Genomic DNA, 7,834 nt, shown 5'->3' with positions numbered 1-7,834 from the left:
CTATGGCTGCGGCCTCCTCCTCCTCTTCCTTCTCCTCCTCCTCCTCTGCTGCAACCACCCTGCCCTCACCTTGGACTGGGGGCTGGGAGGAAGTTTGACCTCTAACATGCTGAAATTCTTTCTCCTATCTGAATCCAGTGCAGCGTCAGACGTGGACTCCCTGGCCTTGAATGACTGACAGAGCAGGGGCCCTCTCCTTCCCCAGGAATACTTGTTTGCTGCTCTGTGAATTAGAACTGGAGAAGTCCTTGGGGCCCTGGGAGCGATTTTTCTACAGGATTGTGATCAATGACTCCCTGTCAACCCTGGGGCATGGATTCAGTGGGGCGCCACAGGGTTAGCATTATGGGATTTCATATTATTCTCAGTGACTTGAAAGACTGAACTGGGAGTGTGCTCGGCAAGTATGATAGTTGGGTGGGGTTGCTGATACCTCAGAAAGCAGGAATAGAATTCTTCAAATGACCCTGACAAAATGAGGGAGATGAACCATCACAAGCAGGACCATGTCCAGAGAGGACGAACACAGGTAGTGTGCACAAAGACCAAAACCCAGAACTAATACACTAATATGGTACACTGGACAAGGGAGATGGGCAGTGATTGACTTGACACAAGTATAGTTAAAAAGAAGAACTGGGGAGATGGTGTCAGGGTACATCACAAGTGAGTCCATGATATAAAACTGGTTTTCTCCCTCCTTTCCTCCCACCCTTCTTTCCTTTCTTTTTTCCAAAACTAATGTGGATCCTGCATATAGTAACAAAAACCCAGCATGGAGGAGCTGAGAAGCCATCCAAGTGTGAGATTTAGAACCAGAAGTCACCTGAGAGTCATCTAGTCCAACCCATTTATTTTATAGTTGGGGAAATGGGCCCAGAAAAGCCCGTCACAGTTAGTATTAGAAACAGACGTAGGATGCCACCCAGCACTACATGACCCTTGCCACAGTCTCACTCAACTTGTTCCATTCTACCTGCCATTGGTCATACCTTTCAAAGCATGATGGGTCTACCTTTGACCAACACATTTTTAGCATAAGTGGAAAGCTAGAGAGGATCTGGAGAAGAGCATAAATAATGCCACAGGACTGGGTGCTGTGTGCGTGTGTGTGTGTATGTGTGAGTGTGTGTGTGTGATCTAGAAAGGAAAAAGCTGATGAGGTAACATTCAATGGTTGTAGAGCACCTACCATGTGAAAAGTGTGCTATACCCATCTTCAAAATTTAACTCCTAAATAAGGACAGAGCTGATGACCTGTTCTCCATTTCTTTTGAGAATGATAGAAGGGAAAATGAGATCAAGTGACATACAAGGAATAACTTTGCTATGAATAGGAAATGATCACAAGCACCTAGTGAGTCCTCAATAACAGTTGCCAAATTGAGTGAATGGCTACTAAGGGAAGCACTGGTATTTCTCATCTTCCTGAAAGCAGAGGGCTAGATTATATGCCTTTTTTTTTTTTTTAAACAGAGATGGGGTTTCACCATGTTGCCCAGGCTGGTCTCGAACTCCTGGGCTCAAGTAATCCTCCCACCTCAACCTCCCAATTGACCTTTTGAAGTCAATCCAGTCTTTGTTCTTATGTTCCACCCTTTGATTGGTCCATTTGAGATATTACGTGGCCTCCTATTTGAGACCATACCTGGCCTCCCGCTCTGGAGTGGGAAGTCTACCTCCAAGTTAGGAGGGCTCTCTATTTTGGGATGATTTAGACACTGCCTCTCCTCTAAGAACTCAAGGCGCCATAGCAAAACCAGCTCCAATCCTATTAGGGACCCATCAGTGAGAGATTACAATTGGTCTTCACACTTTTGAAATGTCTAGGTGGAAGAGGTGATCTCCAAGACAGGCCAGGATTTCAATCTAATTGACAGTCAATTCCATGCCCATGTAGCTTCAGGTTCTCAGCCCTGTTGCTGACAGCTGGCCCTGGGCCCAGCTAAAAAGCCCAGCTCCTTGTTTGAAGTGAAGTTGAGGATATACTTGGATTTTATTTAACATTACAAAACGCATTTGTGCCTAGATGGGGTCAGTCCACATCCCTAGATTTATCTGGTTTCTATTTTAGTCTTTTAAGGAGCTGGACACAGCTATCATATGATCTGAATTTGTAGTGTGTGTGAAGGGTCAGAGGTTGGTCACTGTGGAAATCTCCATAGCTTGAAGTATGGTTACCAGGACCGTAGGCTTGGCCCTGTGCTAGTTTACATACTATGGGGGATAGAAGACACCAGTTGCATACGGTCAGGAAAACAAAACGGAACCACAATCAAATGAATGAAATGCATGTGCTTCAATTGTATGGTAAAGGTTAAAGGGATTGGAGAAACTGTAAAAGAGGCTATGATGGGATTGGGGTGGGTGGGTGGATAGAGTGGGCATTGGAGGGAAAACACAGCCAACTCATGGAGATGAGAAGGTCTAAGTGTGCTTGAGGGGACTGGCCAAAATGGTGGGAAATCAGCTTGGTGAGGCAGCTCATGAAGATCTTCACAGCAGAAGAGTTTGGCTACTATTGAATGAGCAACTGGACACCCTGATTGAACTCTTTTGCGAATGGTTTTATGGTGGAACAACAAAGCCTCCTCAGCTCCTCTTTCACTCCTTCTCTTCTACAAGGAAAAGGATTTTCACACTAGAAAGGACAAGGTGAACACCAGAGAGAAGCTCCTGAAGGCAGTCTAGTCCAAGAGAGCCGTAAACTGCCCTGAGTAACTCCATTTCATTGTCTGAGTCAGTAACATCCCAGGGCACTTAAGGACTTGCAGCTCAAATTGCAGGACAACGGGTGGTGGCCCTGAAAACCCCATAGAGAAGGGAAGAGATACGTGCTGCAGCCTAGAGATGGGCAAACATGGCCCCACTTTGACAGATGGGAAAAGGTAAACTCCACAAACTTTAGATCAGTACGTTTGATATTGATGGAGGGCAAGATTCTAGGACAGATGATTAAAAGGATGGTTGGTGAGCACTTACAAAAAGAAGCAACAGCCGGGCGCGGTGGCTCACGCCTGTAATCCCAGCACTTTGGGAGGCCGAGGAGGGCGGATCACGAGGTCAGGAGATCGAGACCATCCTGGCTAACATGGTGAAACCCCGTCTCTACTAAAAATACAAAAAATTAGCCGGGCGTGGTGGCGGTGGGCGCCTGTAGTCCCAGCTACCCCGGAGGCTGAGGCAGGAGAATGGCATGACCCCGAGGTGGAGATTGCAGTGAGCCGAGATCGCGCCACTGCACTCCAGCCTGAGCGACTGAGCCAGACTCCATCTCAAAAAAAAAAAAAAAAAAGAGGCAACGATCACGCAGTCCCCACATGGATTCAGGAAAAACAAATCATGCCCCGCTGGGTTAATTTCCCTTGACAGAGTGACCGGAGAGGTAGAGGAGGGAAAAGTTATCACCCACAGCGTATCTGGAGTTCAACCAAACATTCTCTCAATGCTTTTGGGACAACATGTATACATGTGGGGTGGGTAAAGGTAAACCTAGGCGAATTCTTAACTGGTTGAATGACTACATACAAAATAGTTCTGTTTTAATGTCAGTAGATCAAATTTACAAATTACACAAAGTTGGTAAAGTCCCTTATTTGAACTTCAAAATGTGGCAGTACAAATGTAAGATGTGAGAGAGGTGGCTTAGAGGGGTTTTAGAGTGAATGAAAGCTTATGAGTTGAAAGTGTGGTTTGGTTGCTATAAAAAGTATTGTGACCTTGGGCCATATTACTAAGAGTACAACTTTCAGAACAAAGGAGGTGATCATCTTGTGCTACTCTGCACTGATCAGACCACATCTGACGCCCAGTGTTCAGTTACGAGCACCAGACTTCAAGGGAGATGTTAACAAAAGTATATCCAGAGAAGAGTGAGAGGACTGAAGAATCCCAAGAGAAATTTGTCTACTGTCAGTGAATAATTACTGGGCTCACAGTAGATTTGTTCTGTGTGACTTTCTTTTTTATAATGAAAAATTATAATAAAAGTTTCAGCTCCTGATTCCAGCCTCTTGAAGTCCTTTAAAATGTATTACCAACAGTTTCAGAAACAGAAGAAAAATGTCCTAATCCCAACATCTAAACGTAAGCATTTTGCTGTGTTTGGGAAGAACTTTCTAGTATTAGTAGTACTCTCTGCAATTAAAATGGACTGCCCCTAAAAGTAGGCAGCTCTCCATCACAGAAATATTCAAGCAGGGACTCCATGTTGGTGATGCAAAGGCGATTAAAGCATCTGATAAAGGACTGAACCAGATGACCTTTAGGGTTACTGAGATTCTATCGTACATGAGCTGGAAGGTCTCATGGTAGAATATTCAAGAAAATATTTCTAGAGCCTACGTGCAAGGTGAGCTGGAGGAGGAAAGCCTGGAAGCAAAGATAATAACTAGTTCAGAGGTACCTACTCTGAGGGCTACAACTATTTTCGCCTCCAACCACCCCCCGCCCCGACTTGAATTTCCAAATTATAGTGTCAGAAGTAGCTTTAGGCTAGGTGCGGTGGCTCATACCTATAATCTCAGCACTTTGGAAGGCCGAGGTGGGAGGATCTCGAGCCCAGGTGTTTGAGACCCGCATGGGCAACATAGGAACACTCTGTTTCTAAAAAACAAAAAAATTAACCAGGCGTGATGATACATGCCTGTGGTCCCAACTACTCAGAAGGCTGGGGTGGGAGAATCACTTGAACCCAGGAGGTCGGGGCTACAGTGAGCTGTGATCGAGCACTGCACTCCAGCCTGGGTGACATAGAGAGACCCTGACTCAAAAAAAAAAAAAAAAAGAAAAAGAAAAAGAAGAAGAAGCCTTACTGGTTACCTAGTTCCCCTCCCTTATGATCTGGTGCTTTATTCCCTTCTGCAATCTCTTTGCCAAGTAGTTATTTTGCCTCTGCTTAAATATTAAATACTTCCATTGATAGGAAATTCTTGTCCTCCCCAAAAAGACTAGTGCATATTATAGCATCTTAAACCATTATGAAGTTCTACCTTATGTTGATTCAAAATCAGCTTTCCCACAGCACCCACCCATTGCTCCTGATTGCACACTGTTACAAAGCAAAACAAGGTGAATCCCCCTTCTATATGAGGACTCTTCCAACACTTGTATTGTTTTCTCTTTTTAATTTTTTTACTTATTTTAATTATTATCATTATTTTTAGATGGAATCTTGCTCTGTCATCCAGGCTGGACTGCAGTGGTGTGATCTCGGCTCACTGCAAGTTCCGCCTCCCAGGTTCAGGCAATTCTCCTGCCTCAGCCTCCCGAGTAGCTGGGACTATAGGCACACACCAGCTAATGTTTGTATTTTCAGTAGAGACGGGGTTTTGCCATGTCGGCCACGATGGTCTCGATCTCTTGACCTTGTGATCCACCCACCTCAGCCTTCCAAAGTGCTGGGATTACAGGCGTGTGCCACCAAACCCAGCCAAAATTTTTTTTAAATATTTTTATAGAGAAGGGGTCTATGTTGCCCAGGCTGGTCTCCAACTCCTGGGCTCTTGTGATCCTCCCACCTCGGCCTCCTAAAGTGCTGGAACCACAGGCGTGAACCACCTTGACCTATCCCAATATTTCAAACCTGTATTTGAAAACTGGATCCTGAACCACCATCATCACCCTGTTGATCCCTACTCCAGGTTAAATAGCTCCAGTCATTCATACACAGTGATTTTCAAGTCTTCCCACACTTCTGGTCTCTTGCTTTTGTACATGCTCCAGGTTGCTAACATCCCTGTTCATATACGGTAATTCAAGGCTAAAGACAATCATCCACTGTGGTCTAATGAGCAGACAGGAAAGCAGAACTGTAATCTCTCCCATTCCAGACCCTAACATATTAGCATTTGGGGCAGCTAGTGTCAAAAATAATGAGGTTACAATTACTCCAAACACTTAAAACCTTTTCACACATGTCTCTCTTACCTTGCACTTAAGCATTTGGTTTTAAAAACTTGATTATGAAACTTTACATTTCATCTTCCTCGTTCATTATGGACTCTTGGGATTCTTTCTGAAGCCAGCTTCATGTCATTTGCAAATTTGATCAGTGTGCCATCAATGTCCTCATCCAAGTCATTAATTAAATTATTGGCTAGGCAAAGGACCTCCCTCCAGGCTGACAAAGATCCGTTAGTCACCAGCTGTGAATACACCCAACTGTCCTGTCTTCACCCCACATTTTTCCTTCTTATCTACAAGGACATCTCACGCCAGGGCATTCTTCAACAAAACAAGAGTGCATTTTGAAATTCTTTTTGGAAACAGGGAGTGGGGAGGAGAAGGGAGTGGGAACGAAAGGCGTTTGACCTTTAGATCTTCTCCTCCCTTCTCCCCAGCCCCCAGGATGAGCCCTGTGGCTTCAGTCTCCAAGAAGGAATTTTCCAACCAACAGCTCAGATGTAGAAAGTTGAAATAACTGGACTTAGGGTCAGGAAACATGCATTCAGATCCATCTCTGCCTCTTCCTAGCTGGATGACCTTGGTTGAAGTGTTTAACGTCTCTGAGTCTGTTTGCTCATCTGTAAAATAGGGACAGGCCGATTACACCTACCTCACAGGGTTGTTGTGAGGATTAAATGAGATGTATGTGAATGTGCTTCGGAAACTGTAAGCGTTATACAAATGTAAGATATTATTATTATGACTGAATGCCTACTGTGTTCCCCAGTATAGGCTATAAAAAGATGAATACGACGTAGTCTTTGCCCTCAGGGAGCTCACAGTTCTGTAGGGGAGATATGTTCACAAATAGCCATGGTATAAAGTATAACAGGGCAAATGACCCAAGTTGTTACAGTAATTCAGAAGAGGGAGCAGGCCCTTCAGACTGGGGGGAACCAAAAGAGAGGCTTCAAAGAGTTTGATCTGTACCCTGACAAATGGGATGGATCTGACACATGGACACGGCTGAGAGAGGACAGCATTCCAGGTGGAGGAGTCTAGGAATGGGTATTTATGGAACGCGTCTGTGGTGCTGGAAGCAGGCCTGTTTGATTGTAAGAAGTAATGAGGCTGGTCAGCCACATCACAACTTTTTTAGACACGGTCATTTTCAGCATGCCCAGGGTAGAGCATTCAGTCCTTCAGAATGAGGACTAGAATTTAAGCAGAGCCTCTGAGGTCTCATGTCCACTGTTCAACTGACCTCCTTGGAGAAAAACAACTCTTCTGGAGGGTGGAGGCATCCACAAAGGTTCTAGGAAAATCACCCTTTTCCTCTTCTGAAGCTGAAAAATAGGTCTCTGGGAAGAGCAGGGACTAAGGCCATATTTAAATCCTAAAAATTGGCCGGGCGCGGTGGCTCACGCCTGTTATCCCAGCACTTTGGGAGGTCAAGGCGGGCGGATCACCTGAGGTCAGGAGTTCCAGACCAGCCTGGCCAGCGTGGTGAAATCCCATCTCTACTAAAAATACAAAAATTAGTTGGGCGTGGTGGTGGGCACCTGTAATCCTAGCTACTCGGGAGGCTGAGGCAGGAGAATCGCTTGAACCCAGGAGGCAGAGGTTGCAGTGAGCCAAGATCACGCCATTGCACTCCGGCCTGGGCCACAAGAGTGAAACTCCGTCTCAAAAAAATAATAAATCCTAAAAATCTTCAGCTGGAAGTGGCTCTGGCTTAAGAATTCAAGAGTTTTAATTGAAGGAGGGTCATCCACCATATCTGAAAGGCTTCACACTCTTCAATTTCATGTGGGGAGTGGGGAGGGAGAGGAAAATAGTTCAAGGGCTCTCAAGGTCCATTTCCTGATGGTTTCTTTGGAGCTATGGTTATGATTTGGTGCCACCTGGTGTCCAAGACAGAATATAGCACCCTCGTGTAGAAGCTGCC

General features: G+C 45.2%; 1 long non-coding RNA gene across 2 annotated transcripts in view; it reads right to left on the bottom strand.

The window, feature by feature from the left end:
- The window catches only part of LOC139360587 (uncharacterized), a 38,798-nt gene that overhangs the window by 11,440 nt on the left and 19,524 nt on the right, over window positions 1-7,834 (bottom strand). The window lies entirely within an intron of this gene.

This window comes from Macaca nemestrina, chromosome X (genome assembly GCF_043159975.1).
Source record: "Macaca nemestrina isolate mMacNem1 chromosome X, mMacNem.hap1, whole genome shotgun sequence".
Taxonomy (NCBI): domain Eukaryota; kingdom Metazoa; phylum Chordata; class Mammalia; order Primates; family Cercopithecidae; genus Macaca; species Macaca nemestrina.
Note: the sequence above shows the minus strand (reverse complement) of the source record. Positions and strands in the feature narration are given on the sequence as shown.